The sequence below is a fragment of the Neopsephotus bourkii genome, unplaced genomic scaffold (assembly GCF_033783945.1).
Source record: "Neopsephotus bourkii isolate Nb327-2 ecotype Australia unplaced genomic scaffold, CSIRO-AGI_Nbou_v1 NB_1493, whole genome shotgun sequence".
NCBI lineage: Eukaryota > Metazoa > Chordata > Aves > Psittaciformes > Psittacidae > Neopsephotus > Neopsephotus bourkii.
The window spans coordinates 3,337,132-3,349,501 of NW_026901969.1; the positions used below are offsets into that span (position 1 = coordinate 3,337,132).

General features: G+C 37.4%; 1 protein-coding gene across 5 annotated transcripts in view; it reads right to left on the bottom strand.

Annotated features, from left to right (window-relative positions):
- TMTC2 (transmembrane O-mannosyltransferase targeting cadherins 2) overlaps window positions 1-12,370 on the bottom strand; it is a 245,155-nt gene that overhangs the window by 104,320 nt on the left and 128,465 nt on the right. The gene's annotated exons all lie outside the window — the stretch shown is intronic.

The following is a 12,370-nucleotide window of genomic DNA, read 5'->3' on the forward strand; positions in this document are numbered from 1 at the left end:
TATGCTGTTGACCACAGACCAAAAGAACAAGCCCTTTTATTTAAGCTCTATCAAGCCTGTATCAGTCAAGCCTTTGGAGATCTTAGGGCTGTCAGTCCTTGCTTAAGGTTTAGGTGTGTAACCCATTGAAAAATGTTTATTTTAGAGGAATTTATGGAATATTACAATGACTGCAGCAAAACCTCCCAAATCCTTTCTTTATTCCTGACTGTGATCTAAATACCAGTTTGCCTTAACTGCATTTAAAGTTCCAGTTCCATTTTCTCTATAGGAAGTGCATCCTAACATATTCTACCTGAAAACTAAGTAAACTCTCCAAGACTGTGAGAGAGGAAAACAGACTCAGATTCCATGCTTAGGTCTTCCAGCTCCTACTTACTAAATACAGTGATCGTTTGGAGCATTCAGATCTGCCTCCTATTGAAAGGACCACTTAATTTTGCATCTCACAGCTAAACAATGTGTGTTTTTTTTTCTTCAAGCACACCATACCAAATAAGTGCTCTAAAACCTTTCACAACTTCATACCCATCTAAATAACATTCTGTGAAGCATGCAGCTGCCTCCACCTCCCCATGTCATCATGCTAGCAACTTGAAGAACCTTCCCTTATTTCTGGAATAACTCAACATTTGCCATCTGGAACTGCTTGTTGGGTTCCCCCCTGCTGCATCCGAAAGCACTTACTTATTCAAATGCTTTCAGAAATATACCACTTCTGCCTAAATGAGAATCAGGAAGCAAGATTTTCTCACCTATTTCTATGACTGATGAGCCTAAGTTCTGCTCTCAATTACATGGGCACCCTAAAAGAAAGCTGTTTTGAATTACTCTCTCTTTGCAGAAGAATCTGTAAATGCTAAAATATGTGCATTTCTGTATTTTAATTTCTTAGATGCCTTTTGTAACAAAACTATTTGCCAAATAGTGCCAGATACAACATAAGCACTTTGATAATCTCTCCCCATTATTACAAAGAACCATTTGTCAAGCGTTTTTCCTTTTATCAAGTCTGTTTCTTCCATATCACACTACACATTCATGGGATGGTTATTCATGTTTCCTCAATCATTCAGAAGCAGGACTTCACACTGGAATTATCTTATTTCTTTCAGTTTATTTTCTCCTTTGTGGGGGCATTCTCCCTGGATATGAAATAGAGATGCTTGTGCTTCTCCATTTTAGGTCAATTACTAATAGTTTCCTGCCATCAGGTTACTGATGTTCCAGTAACAAGATGTGCTCTAATCATAATTTATCTATTTATCTCATGAAGAAATTTCTGTACAGTTTCTCTTTGTGAAGTTTAAAATACTTAATGTCAGTTACACTAATTAATTCAATTTTGATGCAATACAGAGGAATTCAATGGAGGCATTAGTAGGGAACAAAGAAATTTATAACAAGAATATTTATGTACTTGTATCAGAACCATCTAAAAATGCCTAAGTCCACATATTTCATTTACCATATTAATTCCGGTTTGATTTATTAGCTTTCATATATTTCTATATCCTGAAAAATTAACTATTTTCTGGTAATAAATCAGTCAAAACCCACATCTACAATTTATGATTGTATTTCCTGGAAAGCCTACTGTAACAACTTATTTTTATTTGTAAGCTGGATAATACTTGACAACTCATCTCAGATACTTTTCATCCCTACCTGCCAGGACAGTTTAAATGCTTTTAATGATCTGATACTGTGCAATTGGGTTATCACTTAAAATCCCAATTAAGTTTATATTTGAAACAAAATGATTATTCAGAGTTTATGGAATTACATGCACAAGTTCACAGTAAAACCTCTGTTCCTGGTTCAACTTGTCCTTTCATTCTCAGCAGATTTCGCTATGTGGAAATCTTTCTGCCCATCCCTCTGACTCAATTATTTTCAAACTTGTTTCCTTCAAACATTCACATGAAGAACAGACAAATGTTAAATGTGACCTTTTTTGCTCTTTTTATACACCCTTCTACAGTCTCTTAAGAGGAGACTGTTTATACAGAAAGAGGCTGGGAAGTGGAAGATGGGTTGTTTGGTTTGTTTGTTTGTTTTAATTGGAAATTCAGAGCAGGTCTTTGCTGGAAGGCTATACACCACTTGAAAGGTTATGACATCCCAAATACTAACAAGAAAAATATGATTATCAACAGATAAGAAGTGAGCTTTCACAGATTGTTTTGATTGCTTTGTTATTTTGTTAATACATAACAATAGAAAAAATTCTCTTTCTTAAAGGTTTAACTTTTCAATTAAATGCTGAGAAAGTTCACAGTAGAAAGTTCTTTGACAAGACCAAACTAGAGCAAATATGCCATTCCTCAAGGATAATAGCGAAACCTGCTAAAAGCTTTCAGATCTTCTTCATACATCATAAAACAATAACAATGAAAACTCTGCCTTTTGCTCCCAGCCCTAGAAATGCAAACAATTTCAGCGCTAATCCATCCTCATTGCTGGTGCAACTATTTTCAGCCTCCCTTTCAAGCTTAAATTTAAGATCAGTAAGGTCCAGATCCTTACACTTCTTTGGCTCTGCAAAGAGCACAACTTATCAATATGTAGTGTTGCATTTCATGCTTTAACAAAACATTTTTATGATTTTTTTTTTTGTTATGGTTTTGTTGGTTTGTTGGTTTTGTTGGGTTTTTTTATTTTATTTTACACCAGTGTCAAATGACGTATCTAAGCATCCACTCATGGAGATCAAAGATATTTAAGTAGGTGGCTTTCTACACCAGCATATGGATTTATCATTCTGTAAACTAGTTAACACTAGTTAACTAACAAAAGAGCTCCGGTGCATTCTTTAGCTTAAATAACTGACTAAAGGGATGGAGTGCAAATATCCTCTTGTTGCCTCAGACACAAATGTTTTGCATCCTTCCCCAGAAACAATTTTAGACATAGATCTCCTCAAAAGCCAGTAGCTTCACATCATCTTAAAATTAACTACCCGTTAACTGCAGTTACTGATAACCTATGTAACACTGTCAAGCCATTGTGAATTTTCAGATTTCAGAGGAGATCCTCTGAACTCAGTCTAAAACCAAGATTAAAACTGGGCCTAACGCTTAAACTTTTGAACTAGGATGAGGTTTTTTTCCCTTTTTTCCCCTCTCTCAACATTCATGACTTTTGCACAGCTTTTATCCCTCTGTAGTAATATAATCAGAGATACTTAGAAAAGTTTAGTTCACATTTTGGGTTTACTTTCTTCCAGGCTTTGTATAACAAACCAAAGGAAAAAGAAAAATGGTTACAGCAATTTACTAAAGCTAAATAATGTAACAGTTCCCCAGTAGACTTTTGCCTTCAAAGAAAGTGCTTTCAAAACGAACACTGCTCAGACAAGCACTTTCACTAGCAACTCTTCCTCTAAGCCTCCTGACAGCCTGTTCTCCTCTGACTGTGTACATTTAGTAGCCCAGCAGCAGGAAGAGATCCTCTGTAATGCTTGGCAGAAAGGATTTGGATTACTATACTCATGAGTCCTAATCCAGCCCGTCTGCCATATGTTTTGACACCCCCATAAATCCTCTAACCTTTCATAAGTAGTCATTTTCATCTGGGGAAAAAAAAATTAGCACTGATTTAGATCAGATTTAACATCTCTCCTGCCTGCTAACAGTCAAGTACCACCAATGCAATTTTAGTATTTGTGACTGCAGAAACCTTTTTCATCTTTTTACCAAAATCCATCTGTATGACCCACCCACACTGCACATTTCCCTTGCATTAAATCCTAATTCCTCACTCCATTACACTGCTCTTAAATAAGGCACTTCAGCAGATTTCTTGATCGGGCAGCCCCTGCCAAGGCTCAGTCATCACCTAAGCAGTATCCAAAGCATTTTCAAAAGACACTATTCTTTTAACTTAATGTCATCCATTTCACAAAGCAGCATTAAATACGGTACATGGCCAAGACACTCCAGATATCAAAATCTTTGAGGATAACCACATACAAAATGTTATTTTTAGAACTCAGGAAATGCAGATAAGAAAGTAGGCATTATCCACACGAGTTTCTTTTCCAACTTAGAGCTCCTTGAAAATATGTTGGCTTGAAAACTGGGACTTCCCAAAGCAGTAAAATGCTACCAAATCACTAGACTGACAGTACCTTGTTTCCATGGTAGGTAGATGCTCCTGGATTACAGCTCAGCTGAGTTTGAGCTGAACTAGAATTCAAAATATATCTCCACCAGGGACAAAGCTATTTGCACAACCCCTTCTGGGTTTAGTACTGAGCTGCAAATGGCCTCTACCACTCTCTCTCCACTTGCCCAGTTTGCTCCTGCTCGCATGACCCACTAATTGAGATTCACTTACTTACACTGGTAATACAACAGCTGGCCTGAAGGTCTGCTCTGCCTCTTGAGTTGTAACTCTGTCTACAGCTTATCCAATATTGTGACCATCTGTATTTATTTAATGACATTTACTTCTAATGGTATTAACCCACAAAATTCTCAACGAGTCAATGCATTCATAAAACAGATGAAGATTATGTGTACATATTTTTACTGTATTTAGCAAGTACCACAAGCTAAGCAGTCCTTATTCCTGTTGACTTGACTTAATAAAATTTAAATTGACTTATAAATACTGACATTTAGAATTGCTCAAAGTCTGCCTCTAAAGTACTCAATACCTGAATATGTATCTTAAAACCAATCAATCAAACAAACAAAAAAAAACAATGCTAAAACAGACAAAAAATCCCATTAGCATCTCAGCTGAAAAAATAGTTTTCAGGGGGAAACATAAATTGCATGAAGAAAAGAAACTGTATGAATGACTGCAGAAAGTGTAGAACAGCAGAAATGACTATGTTAGCCTGATAAATCTGTGTGCATGATCACTGCAACAGAGAAGGCTCTCTCTGAAGATAAGTCTACACAGCCAAATGCAGTGTGACAATGCTAGGTGATGCTAGGGATATCTACCCAGGGTTAATCCATCTATTTGCAGAAGCAAGAATTTAACAGAGGAGGTTAAAAGCCCAGCGGGACGCAAAGATATTCCTGAACTGCCAAACTGCTCAGGAATTCTGTCCAGCACTACTGATATCACTGCACATGCAGATACGTGGTCCAGCAGTCACACCTGCATTTCATTTAACAAGTACTGTCTCATTTGAGAGGTTTTGCGGTGAAGGAAAGGTGCTGCACTTTCTGCACCAGCTAAAATGCTGATAGCTCACTGAATATGCAAGTATGTAGGAAGGCAGAATTGGAATTCAAAATTATATTGAAAAACAGAGAAATATGCAGTAAAATAAACCCATTTAAAAGGCAGGGGCAACTCTCATTGCTTAAAGCTACACAAATATGAGACATAGAAGGAGCAGTTGGCTTATCTTCAGAGAAGCATCAGGGATTATCATAGATCACAATCAACTCTTTTAAACCACTGCTAAAGAGGTAAACAAATACCATAATGAGACTACAAATGAAAGCACACCCTTCAAGATATATGAAGTAATTCTTCCTCTCCTCTCAATACTAATAAATCCTAACAGTGTCTGGTTCCAGCACAGAACTTGAAGAGATAAATTAAGGAACTGGATAGACAAAATGATAGATCAATTCATTTAAGTTCACAGAGAACCAAGGGAAAATTCCAGTTGTGTAAAACAGCACCAGTTTGCCTCTGCTGGTCTAGGTAGTAGGACAGTCTCCTAGATGAGGCTTACTTGCTGTAAAGACAGTCTGCCCTCTTGATTAACACACACACCTGAAGAGTACTCAAGGCTGAGGCCCATCGTGTCTCCTACACCATAATAAGTAAATCGGGCCTGACAATGCTTTTGAACTACTCATCCTGTACAAAGTGTTGGCAACTTACTAAAGCCCTACTCATTTGGACTGGTGGATATACATTTTTTCTTCTAAGGGAAATTTGTTCTGCTCTTCTCTATAACATACAGGCATGGTTGAGAAAAAAAGAAGCAAAATGGCACTTGAGAGCACATACTGTAATCCTACCTATAAAATCTACCACCAAAGTTATTATGGTACATTTAAAGTTTCCTACACCTATAAGATGGCAATAAAGGCAAATTAAAGTTGAAGAGCTAATTTAATATACAGTGGGAGAAAAATATACATTATAAGAATGTAAATACACACATACTTTTTAACTGACTAATGAAAACAGAAATGGATTTTACCAACAGAAATGCCATTTAATCCCAGATTAAGCCTCTGGCAATGACTAAGCAACTTTATCAATCCAGTAGAAGGAAGTAATCAATAATCAATTTCAGTACATGGGTTAAATAGCAACTTGTCTCTAGTTTTGTCACAACAACCTATCTAGAAGTAGTAGAAATATGTCAGCTGGAAGCCCACTGAGCTACAAGTCAGTTTATACAGTGAAAAATAAACAGCATCTTGTGTGGTTATTTTTCATTTTCTCTTTGCAAACTACAAAACGGAGGCATTTTATTTTATTTGTGCCTTTAATATACAGCAAAAGAACAAACAGCAAAGCTATATTGAAACTATACTCATAACAGAGGAAATATATTACAAATTTGAATCCTTGACTGTAATTCTTCCAGTAAAGCTTAAAAACCTACATTTTCAAAGAGAAACACGGATAACATTGAAAGTCCCTGCGAAATGCAGAACCTGCTCATAAACTCAGAAGGCACTGTAAATTGTCAAGAAAGATTCATTTAAGGTCATACATATAGTCATTTATTAACCTTGGGAAAAGAGTATTTAAAGCTGGGTTTGGTGCAGGTATTTTATTTTCAGATGTACTGGTTCTACTCAGAACCTATTTGTATGGCAAACTAAACACAAGCTATGCTGTGACCAAAAAAAATAAATTACAAAAAAAGTGCCTCCTGGTATTTATGAGGTGGTACAAAAGGACGGTCAAAAGACACTCACAAGTACTGCAGCTGTTATGTTTGAAGTCAGTATCTTGAGAAATCGGAAAAAAATTCACAGTATCAACCGCTTACCAGTCATTATTTCCGATGCAGTGATTATTATAAGTAACAGCCTAAAGGATGGCTTCTGTGGTCTGAATGCAGTCTCTGTATAATGTCTACATATTCTGTACTGCACTAGCATCAGATTTCAAACAATGGGAACCACAAGGAACTGGAGAAGCTAAAGGCAATGCAGCAATTACTATCAGTCTCAGCCTTCACAAAAAATGATTTACAGTGAGAACTACACACCTCTGAGATTCAAAGTCACTGCCAACAGTAGACGAAAGATAATTCAAAGAGAGTGCTTAAAGTAGGCCACCACCATTGATGAAAAGCTTGGATTCCAAGTATATTGACAGAGATTGCTCTCATACTCCTAGTCAAAACAAACAGCCTGAAGCACATCTGCATGTTCTGCACTAAGGCTAATGGAAAATAAGCAGGTGACTGGTGACAGCCAACATGACTGTAGTGATAGGACAAGGGGGAATGGCTTTAAACTGAAGGAGGGTAGATTTAGATTACATAGCAAGAAAATAATCTTTTACTGTGAGGGGGGGTGAGACACTGGCACAGATTGCTCAGAGAAGCTGTGGCTGACCCATCCCTGGCAGTGTTCAAGGCCAGGTTGGATGAGGCTTTGAGCAACCTGGTCTAATGGAAGGTGTCCCTGCCCATGGCAGGGGATTGGCACTACATGATCACTAAGGTACGTTCCAAACCATACTATGATTGATTCAATACTTGCCTCCTTTATCATCTAGTCTAGTCTTGCCTTCCATGTAGCTAACCAGAGAGCTATGAAGCATAGTCAATGAAATTCTGAAGATAAATACATGGATGCTTAAAGAGTATGACACTGCAGGGGGGGGGGAAATCCTCAACAACTTGTCAAAGAAATTAAATTAACGAATTTTGTAAGACCTGACCAGCAAGCACTGCAATCTCAGAGGAGCAAGACCGGGAAAATAACATTAATAACAATTTCATTTGTTCCTCTTTTCCATTAGATCACGTTAGTTGCTTCTAAGATTGGTTATGCTCAAAGACTAATTTGGAGAAAAGAGAGTTTGTTATGTCCTACTTTAGTTAATGGAGAAGTTTTTTGAATTAATTCCCTATTTAATATATCAAATACAAATGGGTACAAATAACTGTTAGAAAATTAGTAGAGACACCAAATAAACCTTTTGGCAGCAAACAGTACTGGCTGGCTACATAAGCACTACCCAATGATAGCAAAGTGTTGCAAAAATCTCACAGGAATGAACAGAAATGTACAACTATAAAAATATCTAGTTAATAACAGAAACCTCATTTTAGTAGAAAAGCTCCTCAAAAGTATATTTCACAAATAGAATAGAATACCTTGAATAGGATGTGCTCTACCTTGATTTCCTACACATAAAATATTAAGAAAATGATAATAAAAAGGTGTTATTTTTTCTAACCTTAGTTTAGATACCTTTTTAATGGGTACTCAAAAGGCTATTGAAGCACAGTCTTTTTCAAAACACAAACTGCATTACTAGTGTCTGACTAAGAGACAAACAGAGTTAAAGGTAAAGCAATTACTGACCTCTGTAATACAAAACGAAATCCTTAATAATCCAGATAAAAAGAGATGAAAAATGGTGAAGCAAAATACAGATGACAAAACTTACTTCCTGTCATGTGATTTTATTGCTCTCCATTAAGATAATGTGAAGAAATTAGGCCGTTTGCAAATCTCCAGTGAAACAACAGCAAAATATTCTCAACCAAACTATTAGGGGGTGACTTAAAAGAGTTGGGTTGGTTTTTTTTCTGATACTGTAAAAGGTATGCTGAAGCCCCTTAACTGATTCCATTAAACTGATTTGAAAGCCTGCGCAGTTACCTTTTTTAGCTTAAAATAAGGTTTTAATATTCCAGCTAGGAAATGATCTGTGATCAAATCAGCCTAGCTGTAAGACAATCCAGCTTCTCTGAAGGAAATGAAAAATTATGTATTCTCTTAGAAGAAACCAAGAAATTTATTTGTTGATAAATACATTCAGTACCATTATCAAAACATTTGTTTTAAGTAAGTTTCTCAGGTTTTGGACAAAACAAAAGCGGCAGAAATAAAAATAGTGCAAACTGAAACTATTTGCCTGCACGTACTCACCCATATTCAGACATGCATATACACAGACCCTTCCTTAGCAATTGCTGGTTTGTAGGTCCAATGCACGCAAATGTGTTTTGGGCATCAAAGAATTAAATGCAACCATCTTTCCTTAGCATGGCTACAGTGCAAACAGCCAGCCATTATGAAATTCATTCCAGTCTCATTAACGAGTCAAGTTTGGAAGCACAGCATTTTGGAGCCATAAAGAGAGGACTTATAATGAGATTTCACTCAGTGGGAAGGCCAAAGTATAGCAGTTCTCTCTTCAAGTTATCATAATGGAAAGCTATTTAATGAGTGTGGGATTTCTTCAAGAATTCAAAAAAGGCAGGATTTAGAAGAGGATGTGTTACATTATGCAGACACCCACATCACTGAACATTTCTGCTACAGTAAAACCATCAAAATAAAAATCCTCAGCTATTCCTATTTTGAGCTTTCAAATGTAAACCACAGATATGTAAAGATTAGCAGATAGACACAATTCAGTGTTCAAAATGTTTGCAAGGTTTAGTGAACTAAACTAGGTTGCCTAAGGTCATACACTCCATAGTGCAAACAAGAAAAAAATTGTGCCCTGAAGCAAGACACTGCCTTGCAACAACAAAAGAACAGAGTGGTAACTTTCCTCAACAAATTCTGCAGGTGATGACTCAAATTCAATTACACACAAATGTGAGTCCTCCCTTAATCCAAGTCCAGATCAAAGCTACATCCAGTACCCAATAATGATTTAAAAATACATACATTTCAGTAACCCATATGCCATAATCTGCATGCATGAGATGGGGGCATAAGGGCTTTGCATGCTAGAAATTAATCACCTAACTTTCAGATTACATTATTGAGTTTGCCAATGAAGGATGATAGTGGGAAGGTGAGGTGAACAGTGGAGCAGAATATGCTAGGATTCTTAACATCAAAACACAGGTGGAACTGACACAAGTCATATTTATTTTTACAACTAGCAAATTTAGACTGTGGCTTCTTCACAATATGAGACTCTAGACAGCAATGATGATTTAGCAAGTTTTTGTTTATTTTCTGTTGTTTCCAGGGTGATCAGTTCCTTGCACAAAGTGACATTGTGTCAGCCAGAGGAACAGGTATGAGGGTGGAAAGATGAAAGAAGCAGTGCAACTTTGTTAAGCCATGACTGCTACCAAAGACATCTATCAAAACCACGACTTCAAGAGTATTGCTAAGAGAGCTGCACCACAGACAGTACTATAGACAGCAATAACCTCTCTCACCATGCAATCTGGAAATTTTCTTCTAAAAATGCTTCTGTTGCACATAGATCCAACTTAGTTATCAGCTTTCAATGACTTTATTTTCATCTTTCTTCACCCTGACTTCCTTTTATTGTTTGCTTCTGCCAAGTATTACACTGAATTACATTATAGTGCCTTTAGAAATGGTGGTGTCCACCTTTTTTTTCTAGAGTCTTGTAAAATCTAACCTGATCCAGTACTGCATCCTGGGAATAACAATATTCACAGAATAACAGAACAGTTTGGGTTGGATGGGACTTTAAAGATCATTTAGTTCAAGCCTCCTGCAAAGAGCAGGGACATATTCAACTAGATCAGGTTGCTCAGAACCCCATCCAGCCTGGCCTTGAATGTTTCCAGGGATCCAGAGGTATCTATCACCTCTCTGGGCAACTTGTTCCAGTGTTTCAGTAAAAGACTTCTTCCTTATATCTAGTCTGAATCTACCCTCTTCCAGTTTAAAACCATTACCCGTGTTCTATACTAACAGGTCCTTCTAAAAAGTTTTCCGCATCTTTCTTGTAAGTCCCCTGTAGGTAATGAAATGATGCAATGATGTCTCTGGTGCCTTCAATTCTCCAGGCTGAACAACCTCAGCTCTCTCAGCCTTTGCTCACAGGAGAGGTGCCCCAGCCCTCTGAGCTTTTTCATGGCCCTCCTCTGGACTTGTTACAACAGGTCCATGCCTTTACTGTACTGAGACTCCAGAGCTAGATGCAATACAACAGGTGAGGTCTCACCAGAGGAGAACAGAGGAACAGAAAAACCTCCCTCGACCTGCTGATCACACTGTCTGTGATGCAGCACAGCATACTGTTGGCTTTCTGGGCTGCAAGTGCACATTGCTGGGATATGTCCAGCTTTTCACCCACAAGTACCCCTCAAGTCCTTCACCACAGGGCTGCTCTCAAGCCCTTCATCCCCCTTGCCTGTACTGATACTGAGGGTTGCCAGAGCGAGGTGCAGGACCTTGCACTTGGCCTTGTTGAACCTCATGAGGTTCACATGGGCCCACTTCTCAGGCTTACACAGGTCCCTCTAAATGACATCCCATCCTATATTGTCTACCACTTACTTTTCCAGAATTTTATCATTTAAATATTCAGGCAAACACAGAGCAAGTCCAGCTAAACTGGGGTTGTAGCCTTTAGCTGACCACAATTTCAGCTACCACTCTACTACAAAGACATTAATTTGAAAGAATTAATCTGTTTTGAACCATCATCAGTTACCTTGTTTGCCAGAATCTCATTAAGAAAAAAGACAAAAAACTTACAGTTCTTATATGAGTGAGGAGAGGTATGATGGGAGAGACAGGATTTTTCATTAGACCAAGCAGCTTAGCTAGAAAACCATGCATTTTATAACTGGAAAAAACAGTCCAAAACCAGACAGCTAGTCTGATAAAAGATACTACCTCCTTCCAATAAAGCTTTTTATATTTTTACCCTCACAATGACAATTATACATGTCCTGCTTGCTATTAAAGAAGAAAAAAGCCTAGATAAGTGAAGGCAATTTTTGCCATGAAAAAGTCTCTTCATTATTCCATAGGTTTCAGCTCAACTGTGCAAAGCAGAAATGAGGCTTTTAATACAGTACAACTGGAAAGACATGAAGAATATGCTCTCTTCTTAATGCACAGCACTTCTAATAAATTCTTACAGGAATGGTGAAAAAAATCCCAGAATTCCCTTTCCTTTAAAATAAAATAATGTTAAACAGGGACATTTTAGAAAACTGGCTTTCCATTAGTGAGAGGCAGATATGGGGTAAAAAGCTATAAATAACATGGGAATGGAAGGAAATCTTACAAGAGAAAGCAATAAAAGAAAGAAACAAAGATCATAAACCAAGAGAAGGAAGGAGCAACAACACAGATGTAAACAAGAACAATAAAAGGTTAAAATAAGAAGACAGTCAAGATTTTACTCTTTCCCAAAGAGATTGGTATGAATCTAGAAATAATGGGGGGTGGAGTGG